Source organism: Balaenoptera musculus, chromosome 2, assembly GCF_009873245.2.
Source record: "Balaenoptera musculus isolate JJ_BM4_2016_0621 chromosome 2, mBalMus1.pri.v3, whole genome shotgun sequence".
NCBI classification, from domain to species: Eukaryota; Metazoa; Chordata; class Mammalia; order Artiodactyla; family Balaenopteridae; genus Balaenoptera; species Balaenoptera musculus.
In genome coordinates, this window is record NC_045786.1 from 99,230,410 (window position 1) to 99,250,319 (window position 19,910).

Genomic DNA, 19,910 nt, shown 5'->3' on the forward strand with positions numbered 1-19,910 from the left:
TTTTTTTTAAATAAATAAAATAAATAAATTTATTTTAAAAAAAAGAATATAAACATAATTTTATTTTCTCCCATTCTTTAAAAAAACAAAACAAAAACCTCTTGTCTTCCACTGGACAAATTGGGAACAATCTGAACATTGAAAATAATCATTATCCTAACTAGTTGTAATACAAAACATAAATAAAAACCTTAAGCCCATAATGATACTCAAAAACAAGGAAGAATTAAAACAAAACAAAAAACCTCCTTGGTCACTACTGTGGCACCTACTCCATAACTTTTTACTCTGAAAATACAGGAAAATAATTAAGGTTTATCCAGCCTGATTAAGATGAACTTCAGCTCAAAAGCATGGAGTGTTAATCACTGGGCCGCCAGGGAAATCCCTGGTATATATTCTATGCGGCAAAAGTAGCTGAGTACACAGAGGGTCAGTATGTTAAGCAAGAAAAATCTGGGGAGCGAGAGATTCTAAAAAAATCGGTGATAAATTGTGAACCACTATATTGTACACCTGTAACTTATGTAATATTGTACATCAACTATACTTCAACCGAAACACTCTAAATAAACAAAAAATTGGTGACAACAGTATTGAAATGGGGAACGAAAGTGTTGTCACTTTCATTGTCTGTGCATAACATGAATATGACAAAGAAGGGTTAATGATCTAAACAAAGTTTTACGATGTACAGAACTGAAGGCAATCAGTCTCAAATTTGTATTGTATTAAGGTCTTAGAGTTAAAAAAAAAAGATGGTGAAAAGAATTGGGAAGATATTTCGGGAGGTGTTAGTCTTTCTGACAATGATGGAATATTGGGGGGCGGGGCGAGAGGCAGAAAAACATGCCTCATGAAGCCGAGTTTAAGGATAAACTTTTGACCCTGAGATTTCAAAACATGCAGATCTGAATTTCTGTTAGTTGTGTTGGTAAAAAAAAAAACAAAAACAAAAACAAAACCCATGTGAATAGTTAAAAAGCTTTTAAATCTTTACTATAGAAAAGATTTTTGTACCAATACAAAGAAGCTCTTCAGTTGTCTATTTCAACTTATTTTAATATTAGTAAATAAAAAGGTAGCCATATCACCTTCCTTAGGACATAAGCTTTCACGGGTAACAAGCAGAACTAATGTTTAGGTAACAGTTTAACATCTTGAGGGTTCTTAATAAAATTTAAACTCCATTTAACATGAAATCTCTCTCCATAGTATGCACTCATGCCATTTGGATTACTAAGAGTTAATGTTTGGAGATGCTGTTCAATACCAATATAAAGTTCCCTTCTTTTCTGTTATAGGTTCGTCTCTGAAAATTTCCTTATAAATCTTTCAATCTGCTATCTGTATCACGTGAAGGCAAGTCCAGCAGTTAAAATCTGCCCAATCCATAGACACTATAAGATCTGATGAGGGAATTCCCTGGTGGTCTAGTGGTTAGGACTCGGCGCTTTCACTGCGGAGGCCCAGGTTCAACCCCTGGTTGGGGGACTAAAATCCCACAAGCCGCACAGTGTGGTCAAAAAAAAAAAAAAAAAAAAAAAAAAAAAAAAATCTGATGAGTGAGGGAGAAGATCTGGAACAATTATTATACAGAAATATTTAAGCTCAATAAATATTTAAATAAATGAATGAATTTAACATTTATACCTGATTAAGTAAACGCAATAAACAGTAAAACTCTTGCATTATTCCTGTAAAAAAAAATCACAGAGTTCATAATGTTTACATCAAACCCTATAACCCATGCCCATTAAGAGATAAAGCAACTTTCTCTTATTTTCCAAAAGCCAGGACTTGGCATCATGGTGAGATGGGAAGCACATAAAATTTAGTAATTTTGAACACAGGCTCTGCTACTACTCACCATGTAGCTTTAGGCAAGTTGCTGTCAACAGCCTCAGTTCGTTATCTCTAAAAAGGTAATAACAGGGACTTCCCTGGTGGCGCAGTGGTTAAGACTCCCCAGCTCCCAATGCAGAGGGCCTGGGCTCGATCCCTGGTCAGGGAACTAGATTCCACATGCATGCTGCAACTAAGAGCCAGCGAGCCACAACTAAGGAGCCCTCATGCCGCCACTTAGACCCGGCACAACCAAATAAATAAAATAAATATTAAAAAAAAAAAAACCACCATAACAGGGATTAAAAAAAAAAAGGCAATAACACCCACTATCCCACAGAGTGGGGAGAGGATAAAATTGATTAACACTTCACTAAGCAGCCTCAGCCCTTAGCTCTCTTTACCACATGACCAATGTGCTAACTACTTTAAACTTCTGTCTCCCACATGCTCTCCACCTTCCTCTTATTCCGTCTAATTGTTCCTACTGCTTGCAATCTCCTTGTCTAGACCTCCCTTCAAGAATCAGTTGTGTCCTGTCCTCTGAGATACCAGTCCAGGGTCCCCTCTGGGCAATTTTATAATCCTCTCCAGAATTTGTTATCCAAAGCGGTTTCTTTTTGTTCTTATTAAACCATTAATCACAATATAATAAGTAAATGGTAGCTCTTATTTTTGAGTGTTGTGTCACACACGTGTTAAGTGCTTTATGTTCATTTTCCCATTAATTCACAACCACCCTGTGAAGTAAGTAGTACTGTTATTCCCTTTATCAATGAGTAAAGTAAGGCTTAGAAAAGTTAAATAACTTGCCCAAAGTCACTCAAGTAATAATTAATACAAATTATCACTGCTCCTAATTAGTAATAATTAGTAGGACTGGGATTCAAAGCCAGGTGCATGGCTCCAAAGCCATTCTGCTGCCTGTGGTGGGGAACTTATACTTCCTTTGCCTTTGTAGCCTTAGGAAAAAAGTACACCTGGCATGAACATGTGTTTAGTGAATAAAAAAAGGAAAAGAACAAGTCTGTACACTGAATTGCCTATTATGTGTAATTCACCTGGACGTGGAGGTACAAAATTATCCAACGAGATCTACACCCTCAAGGAGCCTATCTGGGAGAGAGACTAGTGAACAGGTGATTGCAATACAGTGTGGTACATGCTATTTCTATGGACAGGCTTCAGAGAAAACATAGGAGAGGGCACCTAAACTGGACGGGGAGGAGGAATATAGTCAAGAAAGATGTTAGGTTAAGTCTGAGTTTCTGCTTTTCCCTTCAAAACCAAAATTAAGTAGGATTTTACTAGACTCACATTCTAGTAGCTGGCATGGCAGGGATGAATGTACTTTTTTTAAAAACTGTAGTTGAATTACAATATTATATTAGTTTCAGGTGTACAACATAGTGATTTGATATTTTTATACATTACAAAAGTTTCACCACAACGTACATCTTTTTAAAATTAGTTTAGATTATGTCTACATTTATATTTCTATTTTATCTCAAATTACCTGTCTAGTTCAAATAAATCTCATCTTCTAAAAAACACATTTTAAAGGATGATGTGCTTTCTAACTATGTTCAATTTATATGATAGTACATCATATTTTTCTCTCCTCACAAAGAAGGAGAAACAATAAAAAAAGTGACTGGTTCCGTAACTGGCTAGTATGAGAAGTGCTTGCAACAAAACCACGATCCATTTAGGACTTTAACTCAGAAGAAGAAGCGGCTACAACTTATCACATCTCAAGCAACTGCTCCAAAACCACTATCTATCCTCAAGAACATTTTACTCCTAAGCAAAAACCAAAACAAAAAAACACAAACAAACAAAAAAAACTTTGAGGTTTTCCCCATATACGTTTCCTTCCTTTTTCCCCCGTCTAATTTAACCCTACAATAAAGATATACAATTTAGATAATGTATTCCCATTAGTTGTTCACTTACCAAACAATAGTTCATTCAAGTGGATACTTTCTGGGCTGTCATGGAAAATGCCAAAATAAAAAGCCTTATTAAATTCGAGTTAGATTATATCTGTCACTTCTTCCTTGTCCAAAACAATTACTATGGAAGAGAATATATTAAGCCTAGCACTGTCACTTATTACAATGTCGGCTGCAATAAAAACTTTTTTACCAGTTTTCTAGGTGGTTACTAATAGATTAAATGATTTCAACACTGTTCTAATCTGAATAAAGCAGATTTCCCCAAACATTATGGGACCAGTAAGGATGAAATAATAAAATAATAAAGTAGAGGTGATAAGGAATGCACTTGTTTGCGTTTTGTGGGATTAATGAGACAACAGCAAAAACAAAAGCTTAATGGGATTAAAATCTAAGGGCAGCAAACACAATCAAGAAAGTGCAGCTTGGAACACACAATCACAAAAGAGAACCTAACTTCTTTAACCTAGAGTTTGCAGAGAATCGGGTTCAAGTACAAAGTAGGTTAACCTTTTCTTTTTTTTAATTGAAGTATAGTTGATTTACAATGTGTTAATTTCATCTGTACAGCACGATTCAGTTTATATATATATATACATACACACACACACACACACACACACACACACTTTTATATGTATTCTTTTTCAGATTCTTTTCCCTTACAGGTTATTACAAAATATTGAGTATAATTCTCTGTGCTACACCGTAGGTCCTTGTTGAGGTTAACCTTACTTTCAACTTATCACCCTAATTATTTAGCAAAATGAAAAATAACCTAGTGGAAAAAAAAAAATAACCTGGTGGACAAAGAGTTTCCATAAAACCTTTCTTATCTTCCCCTAGTAAATTCTCTCACTAAAAGGAAAAGATAAACAAATGGAACTTTTCTTGATAAGCCTTATCTTTAAGTTAGAGATTTTTTAAAATTCATGAATGCTTGCTAGGACAAGAGGGGGTCAACAGCAGTTTACAGCAAAGAACTGTGATGTGTTATTTGCTATAGGGGACAGTTAGAATCATGGAATCCAAAGGAATTGTAAGAGATTTTTATTCCCTTAACCTTTATTCACACACTAGAAGAGTTTTTGACAATTTATGAAAGTTACAGACTTAAACTATAAAGGGCTTCAAACTATGGCTGTATTTAATACCATAATATTAACTCTGATTTCAATGGCATGTTAAAAATTCAAAACCACAATTCCCCCCCAGTAAATGTAACTATTACCATTTAGAGAAAATAATAGGGATAATCACATTCATCAAATTTATTAAACCTGAAGCTATGCTAGTCACCATAACGGCCTGCTGTACTTTTCTTCTTTCATTAAATAATTCTCAGACCATTCACTATTGAATTACTGTTTAACTGGTAAACTGAGGCAAAATACTGAATAACTTGCGAAGTCACAAGTGCAAAGTCCACTGTACAAAACTACTGAACCAGGCTCCCTGTTTATGTACTCTTCCAGATATAATTTAAACTGTCTGAGCAAAAGATGAATTCTAAATTCCGCATAAATTGCCTCTAACTGTGCCTTTCTTTTTGCTTGAAAACGCTTTTCATACATTGCCACCGATTCAGTTTCACCTGTAGGTAATGAACACAGAACTCATTGTGGGGAAAAACAAACCAGAATGTGAAAAAAGTAAGATAAGTTATCAGATATACAAGGGAGTGAAACAGTTGATTGAGAAGTACTTTAACCACAATACCTTTTCTCCATTCTTAAAAGAGGCATTTTGAATATTTTAGTTACTATTTCTTTCACGAAAACCCCCAGTTTCCCAATGCGCCCACATTGAGTACTCACCTGATTCATGTGAATGCTGAATCCGGGCTTTTATTTCTGCTAAGCTGGGCGCCCCCTCTTGGGAGACCGATGCTGCTGCCCCCTCCTCTGTATCCTCTACCTTAGTCACGGTGAAGTGTGGCATTGCTGTAGTTAGGAACCTGTGTTCTCCCTGTATTTAAGCTTCCTTCCAGTCTACCTTCCCTGCCTACCTCTTCCTTGCGGTGCCCTTTCCGACTCTGATCACTGCCCACAGGAGACCTAGTCTGGGAATCGGGAAGTACTTTCAGCTCACGTGACCTACAGCCCCAAGGGAGTGGAACCTAGAAGACACGCCTTCCACAGTGTTTACCATTCACTTAAAAGGATTAAGCACTCCACCTCTTGCATATTGTTATTAAACTCTAAGAATCCCAAGAACTGTTTAGGCTGCTTTCCCAGAGCTGCCAATGGCTGGAGAGTGGGCAGAATGCATGGAACTCCGCCCACGGTGTGCTCACCCTCTTGTTTCCTTAAGTTATTTGCACGCCAGGATCTCAACCTCTGCTCTCATATCTCACAGGAGAAAGAAGATTAGGGAACAGTTCATTTTGTAAACTTTTCTTTTTAAAGAAAGACTTGCACTTACATCAATTTAGAAAATCAAACTATTTGTAAGCTTCTCTTGTTGCTTTATTTCAAAGCATACTGAAACTACTCATACAAATCAATAAAAGTTTTTTCTTATCTTTCAGATAAGAACATTCACTTGGCAAGTATTTAATGAATATCTATATATTTTATACAAGATATAATTCTAGATGCTATAGTGTATACAAGGACATCCAAGAAGAGACATTAACTTTCCCGAAAGTCCAAGTTGTTTAAAAGAGCAAAATATTTTTAAAGGGAAGAGTTCAGAAATTTTTGTATTGTACAGAGTTTAAGCATTGTGTTTTAAAGAAAAAAAAAAAACCCATGAAAATCCCTGATTGAGAGGTGTACAGTTCCTTCAGCACACACTTAAAATAACATACTTAACTTTATCAGATAACTGTGTTCTCAGTTGATGACTTTTAACTACAGAGTATGAGGCCCTATCTCTGAGCTTAGACAAGGGAGTTCAGTAACTTGAGCTCTGTGCTATTTTCCATGTTAATGATGTAATATGAGGGCTTTGTTGTTAGTAACACCTGACAAACAAGACTGCACTAAATTTAAAGAAGAATGATGGTTTATAATCCTCATTTATTCCAATATATACCACTTCTAAAAGAGAATGAAGCCAATAGTTGTTAAAGACCTACTCTGTGCTCTGCATTGCACTAGAAACTTTCTGTTATGATCTCATTTAATCATCACAGAAACAGAAACATTAGGTTAGAAACTTGCCCAAAGTCACAGAGCTTGTAAATGGTGAAGCCCCACTTAAAAACCTCTAATACTCTTGTTGGTAGGCAGCATAGAAATTTCATAGAAAGAAAACTCATATACACTTACCTAATTTTATTTCATGGGCTCCTGTGTAACACTGGTTTGTGATCTTGGCTGCACCACTGGTATCACCTGGGGAGATTTTAGAACAACTAATGCCTGGGTCCCATCCCAGCTATTCTGATATAATTCCTCTGGAGTAGAATCTGGGCAATAGGACTTTTAAAAGTTCCCCCAGGTGGTTCTAACAGGCAGCCAAGGTTGAGAACTATCGATACTACAAGAGAAAGAGAAACGTTTGTCACTTGAGAAGCCTTTAAAACTGCTTTTTATCTCGGATAGAAACTAAGTCAGGTGTGGTAGTGCCCTTGGTGATTTTTCCTATTTATAACTCAGGGAGCTACCCTGCTGATTTACTCAAAGGAACTACCAAATTGTCAGAGTTCAACATTATATTCTAGGTTCCAAATTTATTAATACTATAGTGCCATTGGATATTTCCAATGGGATCTTACTTTTCATATTTAATTTATTAAGAGAGTTGAACTGTGGCTAATCTTTTATAGTCAGTGGACAGAAACAATGACTTGTGTTTATAAATCTATGTACAGCTTGTACACATAAGCCTATGTACAAATGTTATCCTGTCACCTCTCCCCTCTACAAAAAACCCCCAAACTAAACAAGTAGGAATGTAACAAGTTCCTGTTAAAACGATGAGTAATTTATTTACCAACTTGAGAGAGAACTAACTTACCAATAGTTCTCTCCTAGACTGGGCTGTAGATAACAGTGCAGGGGCATAAAAAATTCAAGGCAAGGTTAAAGTAGCATAGAAAACGTTGAGGGGGAAGTGGCAAAGAAGAGATGTGTAAGTGCTATATAGGAACAGAGGTTAGACAGAGAAGGTGGGATGTAAGAAACAGCTATTTAAAGTACAACAAACTACCACAATGAGGTATACCATTCCACAGCCACCATGATGGCTAAAACTGGTAAGACTGACAATTTTGGTGAGAATGTGGAATGAAAGGAACTTTCATACATTGTTACTGGAGTGTAAATTGGTTCACCCACTTTGGAAAGGGGTCTGGTACTTTCCCCTATAATCCAACAATTGCACTCCTCGGTATTTACCCCCCTGAATGAAAATAGTATAAGAATGTTCATAGCAGTTTATTAACAATAGGCCAAAACTGGAAACCCAGGTGTATATCCACAGGAGAATGGATAAATAAACTCTGATATATTCATACAAAGGATTACTATTCAGCTATAAAAAGGAATGAACCAGTGTGATACCTACAACAAAATAGGTGAATCTCAGAAACATTATGCTAGGTGAAAGAAGCCTTAAACAAAAGAGTACATAATATATGGAGCCACTAATAGGAGGTTTTAGAGCTGGCAAAAGTAATGTGGTGCAAAAAAAAAACAGGACAATGATTGCCTCTGGGGAATGGAAGTGGAGATGGGGCATGAGAGAACTTCGCAGAGTGATGGTAATATTCCACATCTTGATAGAGTTTAAAGTCCCACAGGTATATGCATTTGTCAAAATTCAGTCTATCTTCACTTAAAATTTGTGTATTTCATGGTATGAAAAGTTTAAATCAAAAGAAAAAAGCTGCAAACAGATACTGAATTCTAACTAACAATATGATTTTGAAGTATTTGGGAAAAATGAACTGATATCTGCAATTTGAACCTTGAAACCCTGAAATGCATATACTAAGATAAATGGATAGACATATGACAGGAAAAGTATAATAAAATACTAATGATAGATTCTGGGTGGTGAGTACACAAGTGTTCACTCTAAGTCTTTCAATCTTCTGTATTTTTGAAATTTTTCATAATAAAATGTTGAAAAAATACAATAAACTGACACCATTATGAAAATGAATAGGCAAGTCAAAGACTGGGAGAAAATAGTCATAAAACATATGCTTGACAAAGGACTTGTATTTTGAGTATATAAAAATCCCCTACAACTTAATAATAAAAAGACAACTCAACAGAAAATGAGCAAGGGCTTCCCTGGTGGCACAGAGGTTAAGAATCTGCCTGCCAATGCAGGGGACACAGGTCCGAGCCCTGGTCCAGGAAGATCCCACATGCCGTGGAGCAACTAAGCCCATGCACCACAACTACTGAGCCTGCGATCTAGAGCCCGTGGGCCACAACTACTGAGCCCACGTGCCACAACTACTGAAGCCCGTGTGCCTAGAGCCCGTGCTCCACAACAAGAGAAGCCACCACAATAAGAAGCCTGCACACCGCAACGAGGAGTAGCCCCCGTTCGCCACAACTACAGAAAGCCTGTGCGCAGCAACAAAGACCCAACGCAGCCAAAAATAAATAAATTAAATAAATAAAAAAAAAAAGAAATTGAGCAAAAGATTCAAACAGACAATTCACAAAGGAAGCTATATACATGGCTAATAGCATTTGAAAAACTGCTCAGTGGCCATAAAGGAAATGCAAATTAAAATCACAATTAAAACTGTTGGCAAGGGGCTTCCCTGGTGGTGCAGCGGTTAAGAATCTGCCTGCCAATGCAGGGGACATGGGTTCGAGCTCTGGTCCGGGAAGATCCCACATGCCATGGAGCAACTAAGTCCATACACCATAACTACTGAGCCTGCGCTCTAGAGCCGGCGAGCCACAGCTACTGAGCCCACGTGCTACAACTACGGATAGAGCCCGTGCTCCGCAACAAGAGAAGCCACTGCAATGAGAAGCCCGGGCACCGCAACAAAGAGTAGCCCTCACTCACCGCAATTAGAGAAAAGCCCGGGCACAGCAACAAAGACCCAACGCAGCCAAAAATAAATAAATAAAATAAATAAATCTATAAAAAAAAAAACTGTTGGCAAGGACGTAGAGCAAATGTTGATGGGAATGTTGGTGTGATGACTTTGGAAGAATGTCTGGCAGTTTTTTAATAAGTTTAAACATATACCTACCCTATGACCCAGCAATTCCTTTTCTAGGTATTTACCCAAGAGAAATAAAAGCTAAGTCCACAAAAAAACTTTTGAACATGTATGTTTTTAGCAGCTTTATTCATAACAGCCCAAACAGGAAAGAGCCTAGGTATCCATCACAAGATAAACAACCTATAGTATATTCATACAATAGACTATTACCCAACAATAACCAGGAATGAACTACTGATACATTCAACAACATGGATGAATCTCAAAAACATTAGAAATTATACATCACACATTAATGATACGCATACTAAAGTGTTTAGGTGTGAAGCACATTGATGTCTGCAACTTACTTTGAAATGCTTCAAAAATGGATGCATAAATGGAAGGGATGAATATGTGATAAAACAAATATAGCATGGATTTCCCTGGTGGCGCAGTGGTTAAGACTTGGTGCTCCCAATGCAGGGGGCCTGGGTTTGATGATCCCTGGTCAGGGAACTAGATCCCACATGCACGCCTCAACTAAGGAGCCCGCCGGCTGCAACTAAACTAAGACCCGGTGCAACCAAATAAATAAAATACATAAATTTTTTAAAATGTGTTTTTTTTTAAAAAAAAAAAACAAATATAGCAAAATGTTAATTGTAGCATCTGGAGGATATGGATATGGGTGTTCATCATACAATCTTTCAACTTCTGTATATGTTTGAAATTTTTCATAAAAAAAAGTCAGAAAAAAATACAATGAACTGAATGAAGTTTACTGAAATCTAAAAAACTTTGGATCTGAGTATAAAACAAATCACTTATGGGTCAAATTTCATTTCACATAGAATTCAGGCAGCTGCATAAATGCTTTTCCTGATTCTAGAGTGTTGAATATTGTTTGAAATGAGAGTCATCATACAGGCTTGAAATATTTACACTTTCACATTAAAAAAAAAAAAAAAAAACCCAAGGAATTCCCTGGCAGTCCAGCGGTTGGGACGCTACGCTTCCACTGCCAGGGGCCCAGGTTCCTGGGCTCCATCCCTGGTCCGGGAACTGAGATCCTGCACGGCATATGGCCAAAGAAACAAAAACAAAAACAAAAACAAAAACAAAAAACCCCACCACCACAACAGCAATATCCATGGGAGAACAGACTTGTGCTTGCCAGTGGGGAGAGAGGGTGAGGGAGGGGTGGATTGGGAGTTTGGGATTAGCAGATGCAAACTACTATATACAGAATGGATAAACAAGGTCCTACTGTGTAGCACAGGGAACTATTAATATATTCAATATCCTGTCATAAACCATAATGGAAAAGAATATGAAAAAGAATATATATAACTGAATCACTTTGCTGTCCAGCAGAAATTAACACGACATTGTAAATCAGCTATACTTAAATAAAATAAATTTAAAAAAAAATCTATGGTATTTTAAGCAGTAAGATATAAGGCCAGGCTAGGGCAGAAAGGACATTTCTTATGGTATTACTTCCACAGTGCTTTATACATTAGGCTAAATATTATACATATTATATTTATTTTATTAGTTTCAGTAAAACAATTGTGACTATATTATGTCTGTATTTTAAAAAAAGCATGTCCATTCTTTAAAAGAATGTGTCTACTTTGGGTAATATTTTGAAAGTACAATTTACCATTCTACACTATTCTGTTATTAATTTTTAATCATGGCTAACAATTCAATTTTTCATCATGGCTAACAATTCATGATAACCAGCATTTTATTTTATTCAACCCATTTATTAAAAAAATGGGGCTTCCCTGGTGGCGCAGTGGTTGCGAATCCGCCTGCCAATGCAGGGCACACGGGTTCAAGCCCTGGTCCGGGAAGATCCCACATGCCGCGGAGCAACTAAGCCCGTGCGCCACAACTACTGAGCCTGCGCTCTAGAGCCCGCGAGCCACAGCTGCTGAGTCCGTGTGCCACAACTACTGAAGCCCACGCGCCTAGAGCCCGTGCTCCGCAACAAAGAGAAGCCACCGCAGTGAGAAGCCCGTGCACCGCAACGAAGAGTAGACCCCGGTCACTGCAACCAGAGAAAAGCCCGCGCACAGCAGCGAAGACCCAACACAGCCAAAAAAAAATAAAAAAAAAAAAAAAAAAAGAAGACAAATTAGGTTCAGTGAAAAGACTGAAATAAGGGAAAGTCAGTGGGAAATTATTTTCGACATAAGGATTCTCTAACAGTTTTTAATATTTTGTTATATCCCATCACTAAAAACCATTCAATTTTAGAGCAAATCATATATGTATTTCCTCTTGCTTTGCAGAAACTGAGAACTGTATTGTACAAAAGCTATGCAAATTATCTAGAACCACACAATCTCATTGCAAATTATCTCTGGTAAAGGACTATTTTTCTCTAAATTTCCATTTCATTGCGGGCTAAAAATTTTGAAAAAAACCCCAATAATAATAATAAAAATTACTAGAAAATGAAAAATATACAAAACACAAATTCCAATTTTTATTATTAGATTCAATAGACATAAACTTGCTTTAACAAACTGCTATGCAAGTTTCTAAAAACTCTGAATTTCTGAACTCATCTCCTCACAGACATAATAAATAGTTCATGGTCCAGCACCGTCTGCATACAACACTCTGAATGGCTCTATTAGAGAATGATCTAAACATTCTGCTAGAAGAGAATGAGTAGTTCACTACCTAAATTTAGAGATATAGTTGGAGCCTGAAAAGTATACAGATTCTCATTATGTATATACAAATTTCCTATTTACCATACTCAGCAAAACCGTTTTCTCCTTCAGATACTGGGACAGTAAATACTAATTTAAAATATAAAATGATCACAAACTAAATTTTGCCTTACTATGTAGATAATTATAAAAAGAATTAAATGAATCAATTACTTTGATGAGGACCAACTATCATGGATAGTAAGGACTTAAAACTTCTAAATCTCAAAATTACATAAAATTGTCTACGAATAGATTTTTATAAAATGGCATGAATGATGAATAATGTATTTTGGGACTAACGACTGAAAGATAGTAAATACATAAAAGACATTATTTTCTGATGGATTCATAATATTGTAGGGTAAGGATGACAAAGAGTTCTCCAAATCAAAACATCAGAAAAATCTATGCTTTACTGAGGCTGAAGGAATCATGCATTTATTCAGTATATATTTGAGTGTTCACTATGTGCCAGGAAACAGGAATGCAATGGAGAACAAGACACTGCTCCTGCCCTCAAGGAGTTCGCAGTCTTGTTATCCAATTAACTACATAATAAAAGGCAATATAAAACAATATACTGTAATACAGTATAAGCATAGAAAGAATCTTGAGAGCACACAGCACTACCTTGCCCAGTTACTTCTGCAGGGACCTAAAGTTGTGAGTCTTCACTAGAGGAAAGAATGTAGTAGGATAGTTGATGGCTAGCTAATTTGCTAGCTACGCCTTCCATTTTGGCTACTGATCCAAATACTAAAGAAGGCATTATCAAAAGCCCCTGAGTACTTAGAGCCCTCAGCTTCTACTGTTATCTTTTTCACAATATTTCAATTCCCTATATAAGACTGCTCATCTCAATGTCATTATACCCTAGGTATGATAGGACCCAAGAATCACCAACCAGAGGTAGCACTGGCAGCTACTAACACAGACTACTCAGTAACTCAGAATCGCATTTCTGATGTATGACATTTCATTCTTTTATTATGAAATACGCTATATGGGCTTCTAGTCAAGGCTACCAATAGTGTATAGAAAATAAAACTGATGTTAAGCACCATACTGTCAAAACTTAGGACATATTTCTAAAAATGTAAAGAAAGGAAAATGAAAACATAATTTGAAACAAAATTTCCTTGTTAATTTTCACCTCAGAGAACTTATAAGTTATTGCTTCCTTCCTCCCCTGAAACAAAACTCCATTTTAAAATAGATCTACTGAGACATGGGTCAAAATATGAATATTCATTAACTTTAGATGGACTAATGTAACTAAATCAGTAACTGTTCATGTAATTCAGCACTATTATACTGTCCTAGTTATCTGAGATCATTTGTGTAAAAGACAGTAAAATACACATTTTTAGGCCAGATTTCTTGCTAGGAACACAGAACCTTAAGTTATTCTGGAAACATGTCATTTTACTACTTTTTAAAAAAAAACATTTCCTTTCATGCTCCCAATCCCAGGCAAAATAATTGCAAAAATGTACCCAGAACATAAAGACTGCATTTCCTTATGCTTGCTCTATTATACATTTGCAGCTGAATAAATGTTTCAACAGAGCCAACCACCATTAGCAGAGAAAGTGTAATGACAATAATACTGGTGTTAGAATCACAAACACTGGGTTGAAATCACTACTCTTCAATTTATTACTTGTATGACCCTGGGCAGGTTACTTAACCTTATCAGCTTCAGCTTTTTCCTGGAGAAGAAATCCACCTTAGCTCAGAAGAAAATGACTTTTTTTTTTAAATGAAAAAGTATCAGAACTGATGATTTTTCAGCAAAGGAAAGAATTAACCTCATCTAATAGGAAAGCCTGTTTTCTATTTCCTATTAATTCCTAAAATTTTATTTGGAAATTAGAACACTGCTGAATTAGAAAAAAATAAATCAAAAGCAGAATTTTTTACATGCACCTTGGGATGTAAATTAACTGTTGTGAAAATAAGTATTTCTGGATATAAAAAAACGAGCTTAAATAGTAAAAGCAAATGCTCTCAAAATAAAGATAAATTTCAGCTGGATTCAATTATCATAGCTCCTCGAAGTGAAAATGTAAATGTGTATACAAGAGTTTTAAACTTATTAGTGTTTTTCTTTTTTAAAATTAGCAGTATGAAAAATGAATACCCTTACCCCAAAAGGAAAAACAGCCTTGTCTGGTAAAATGGAAGAAATTTAGGTGCCACTTTGCCAAAAATTAAAGCTATCTACCAAATGGTTCCAACTGTAAACAGATGAATGCTATCAACTGAATATCTTGCATGGATTTCTCAAGGCCATATGACATGTAATAAGGCTTAGCAATGGAGTAAGCAGAAATACAAAGCAGAAGACTGAAACCCAGCTCTCAGTTAAAATAATAGGAAATTTTAAAAAGAAAAAAACAAAAAACAAAACCTAAAGTTAGGATTAAGACCTAAGTATACCTGCCATTTCCTAACAACTTAATACAGCTTTTGTTTTCTATTTCTGTCCTTTCCAAGTACAAAAACTTAAATTTTCAGGGGGAAAAAGAAAAAGCTTTAGCCCTTACATTTTTTCAGTTAAAACATCCAGCGGTAATTCCAAATTTTCAAGTTTTGCATAGCCTCTCAGATTGACTTATTAATTGTACAATATTGGTTTGATTCTGAAATCTTGTTAACTGTGAATTCCACCCGTGATTTAACAGTAGCTTAAAATTCTTCAAAAGTAAAATGCACTTGAATATCAGAAATGTTAAAAATATGACAAATGTACACCTTAGAACTGAGCAAATATGGTAATAATATTTCTTGTTAATCAACTATTAAACTTCTGCAGTTAAAGCAAGGTGCTGTGTGTGTGTGTGGTATTGTATGTTCTGCAGTCTTGTGCTCATATCTTTATACATAATTGCAGGGATTCTACAAAGTACAACAAAGCATTAATAACAGGGTTTTAATGGGGAATATCTTCTTGGTTTTCCATTTACTTATAAAATTTCATTAAAATAATACATTGTTTTACACAATCACAAAATAAAATACTTTCATAATTCCTACAATACAGCTCTCCAAATTTTCATACCTACTGCTAAGAAACACATCCCCAAGAACTTAAACACATAAAATCTGCACTATTGAGTCAACAAGCCCACGAGGTGCAGCTGTGCAGATTACATCAGGCCAAAAGGGCAAGGGGGTTGGGGGGACTGAAATCCAGTTTGCCCTTCTCCAGTGAAGCTTGCAAGGGGTGCCAGTTTAGGTCTGGCTAGTCCAGAAGTATTTATTACACAGAGGAGGCAAAAAGAGCACCACGATTCAAAAGTTTACACCAAAATATCGTCCTTCTAGGTCAGTACAAATTGCCTTAAACGTCAGCATTAGAAACATTCCCCTTATTCTAAGAGCCTTAACATTAGAAAAGCATGACTTTTATAAGATTCTTAGGTACCCAGGAGTGTCCTCTTCCTTCTTTTCCATTCCAGTACAGGTAATATCAAAGCAAAGTTTATGAGAATCTGGAATCAAGAAACATGCCTCTGACAGGAAAAGAATGAGGCCTCTCATGGAAAGAATTAGTGAGGATATAGAAGAGACCACCCAAGATAAAAGACAAGAAGTTGAAGCAATCACTCTTCCAATCACTAATATTTAATCAAATATCTAGAGTATTCTAGAACAGACTCTATAAAAGAAAGTCCTTTCTATTAAAGTAGCTTTCTGGGGCTTCCCTGGTGGCACAGTGGTTAAGCATCTGCCTGCCAATGCAGGGAACACAGGTTCGAGCCCCGGTCCGGGAAGATCCCACATGCTGCAGAGCAGCTAAGCCTGTGCGCCACAACTACTGAGCGTGCGATCTAGAGCCCGCGAGCCACAACTACTGAGCCCACATGCCACAACTACTGAAGCCCACGCGCCTAGAGCCTGTGCTCTGCAACAAGAGAAGCCACCTCAATGAGAAGCCTGCAACGAAGAGTAGCCCCTGCTCGCCGCAACTAGTGAAAGCCAGCGTGCAGCAACAAAGACCCAATGCAGCCAAAAATAAATAAATAAATAAAGTAGCTTTCTGGATTGCAGTCCAACCTTTCAAAAGCTTGTATTACAGGTATTTTCAAATATACACAAAATCAGAGAAAACACTAAAATGAATCCTCATTAATCCAATTCAACAAATTATAAATGTTTGCCAATCTTATCTCTCTCTCCTCAACTGTTTTGTGGTGTTGGGGGAGGGAGGGTGGAGTACACTTTGTTTCACCTGCAAATATGTCAATATGTATCTCTACAGATAAGGGCTTTATATTACCACAATGTCATAAATATACCTAAGAAAATTCACAATAATTCCTTAATATTTTTTAACACCAAGTACGTGGTCAAATTTCCCTGATTTTCTCAGAAGTGGCTTTTTACAGTTGTTTTGTTCACATCTGGATCCAAAGAAAGTCCACACATTGCATTTGGTTGACAGCTTTTTATCTGTAACAGCTCCCCCCCAACCCCTTTGCTCTCTCCTCCTCCACTCCATGCCATTTATTTGTTGAAAATTCTAGTTATTCAATAAAATTTCCCCCATTCTGGATTTAGCTGATTGCTACTTGTGGTGTAAAGTAGTATATTGTAAAGTTTAATCATTGGCTTTGCAGTATGGAGGAGAGGGGGAAAAACAGATGTGGTCTGTAACCAAAACGTTTCACACAAGTGCTACTTGTCTTTAAAAAAAAGTGGGCGATCTGCCTGCCAATGCAGGGGACACGGGTTCGAGCCCTGGTCTGGGAAGATCCCACATGCCGCGGAGCAACTGGGCCCGTGAGCCACAACTACTGAGCCTGCGCGTCTGGAGCCTGTGCTCCACAACAAGAGAGGCCGCGATAGTGAGAGGCCCGCGCACCGCGATGAAGAGTGGCCCCCGCTTGCCGCAACTAGAGAAAGCCCTCGCATAGAAACGAAGACCCAACACAGCCAAAAATAAAAATATAAATAAATAAATTAATTAATTAATTTTAAAAAAAAGTGGGGGAAGGAATCAAGCTTGAAAAAAAAAAATCTATCAGAGGATGCTATCAGGAAAGCTAAGAAGGTGCCAAATCCATGTGTTTTTACAAAACTATCCATTTTACTATGTTACACAATGTTAGTTACAGCTCTCTGTTAGTGTGTCAAAGTGAAATGGTAGTATTCAATAACCATATAATATGAAAGGTATATTTAAAAGAAAGGTAATAGTCACCTGCAATTGGCAATACAAGGTAATTCACTTATTTTTGTTTGGGGCAAAAAACTAGAATTTTTTTCCAAAAGTATAAAAAGATTGCTTGGTACTTTGAAACACGCTTTTATGAAAAATAAAAAGATAGCTTTGCAACATTATTCTGATTCTTAGTCAAACGTTATTTAACCCTAGCATGAGAGATTGATGTGACCTACGAATAACACACAGAATTGGTAGACCAGCAGAGTGGGCTAAACGTCCATGTGTAATATAATGGCACCAAGTGCAGATAAATACTCTGTAAGACCTACTGGCATTTAAGGAAAAGCCTGCCGGGCCTTGTCCACTTGGTGAACGTCTGCTTACCCTTCGAAGCCCACCTCAGGTAGGAAAGTTCTTCCCATGCATGTAAGATTAATCCCTCTTCCCTTCTGAGCTATGGTCTCCAACTCTGGCTGAAGAGCTTTTAAATACTGTGGACAAAGAATGTTGCCTGCCATATCAGTGAACAAAGGATGTTGAGGCCGTCAAGCCATCAGCCACTGCAGCCACCCCCAATGGTGCACCCTGAGGGGATTCAGGATGGAGAAAAACAGGATACTGGCCCTAGATAGCTAAGGCGCATCTCAAAGGAATAACTTCAATAAGCCCAGAGTCTTGCATCTTCTCATACACAGAACAGCGCTAAATTCAATAACTTGAGATGTCTGGTTTTCTTTAATTAGCAGTAATCTTTTGATGTTTCGACTACTTGGTTTTTTTGCAAAAACTCCTATATATTCTGGCTCCTCCCTTACATCTTCACAACAGTCCCTCAGAGCTGTATGAGAGGTTGTCTTACTGAGGGTTTAAGTCCTCAGTAAGTCTGTCAAGTAAAACATAATTCTCAACTTTTAGGTTGTGCATTTTTTTCAGTCGACAGCATTATGCCCTTAAGGTCCCTGTCCTCAAGAACCTACAGCCTAACCGAGAAAGATAATATGTAAACAAACAAATAAAAAAACAAAATTAAGTGAAATAGGTGCTCTAGTAGTAGTCTGTATAAGAGATATAGGGACTTAAAGAACTGATCTATTCTATCTGGGTGTCGGGTTGAATGAGAAAAGGTTTCAGAGGTGGCTCCATGAAAGAGGGGCTTATTTAAATTATTTTTGCATCTCTACCAGCTAACATCCCTCAATAAAAACCTGGTGACAGCCAGCCTCAAAGTTGGTACACTTAGAGGTCCTGACTCAACTGGCTTTTATTTTTACTCCACTTCAGAAACCCACTCCCAAGGCTGCACACTTGATCATGTTAACACTGGAACTGCCCCACCTCTGAATCCATTAACCCCAACATTCGTCTGTCTGATCACAGTCTTCAATCTCTCTACATCATTCACTATCACTTTTACCTCGTCAAGTCCTCCAGTCTCTTGGTGTCTCCATTTTACCTCAGTTCATCATTTTCCTTAACTATATTTTTCTACTGTATTATTCTAAAATTTGCTGTATTTTTCTTTTTTTTTGTATTTTGATGTATACTTCTATTCCTGCATTTATCATACAGCATTATAATTTACATGAAAATTTGTTTGCTTTCTCTATTAGATCATAACTTTCCTTAGAACAGTAACTGGATTCTTTTTCTCAGTCCTGCATCCTTAGCACCCAGAACAGAGCCTGGCCCATAATAATTGCTCAGTAAATGTTGGTGCAAGTGTTCTTGTCATTTTCACCACTATTTCCATGAGCTCTCCAAAGGCAGAACCTATATTTTACCTGAGCATTTCCCATAATTCCTACTGGAGTGCCTCACACATATCAGGGCCTCAGGGAGCATTTGTTGAATTGTAAAAGGTTGAAATGTTATTAGAAAATGTGTAAGACATATAAAAATATGTTCTCTTCTCTATTTTGGTATTATTATTTTAACAATCATTTAAGTTAACCAAATGGTTATGAGGCAAATGTAAACAATGTTCATCATGGCAGAGGCAAAGTGATGTAATGGAAAGTCCTGGACAGAAGTCAGGAGGCCTGCATTTCAGTCTTGGCTCTGCCACT

The 19,910-nt window shown here is 36.9% G+C and overlaps 1 protein-coding gene across 3 annotated transcripts in view; it reads right to left on the reverse strand.

Annotated features, from left to right (window-relative positions):
* SLC12A6 (solute carrier family 12 member 6) overlaps positions 1-19,910 on the reverse strand; it is a 96,517-nt gene that overhangs the window by 72,232 nt on the left and 4,375 nt on the right. Inside the window, exon 1 of one of the 3 annotated variants that reach the window (XR_005018642.1) lies at positions 5,621-5,831. The exons of the other annotated variants lie outside the window; for them this stretch is intronic. The gene's annotated coding sequence lies outside the window, so the exon portion shown is untranslated. Of the gene's footprint in view, positions 1-5,620; positions 5,832-19,910 lie in introns of those variants that run through there. 3 annotated transcript variants of the gene reach the window in all.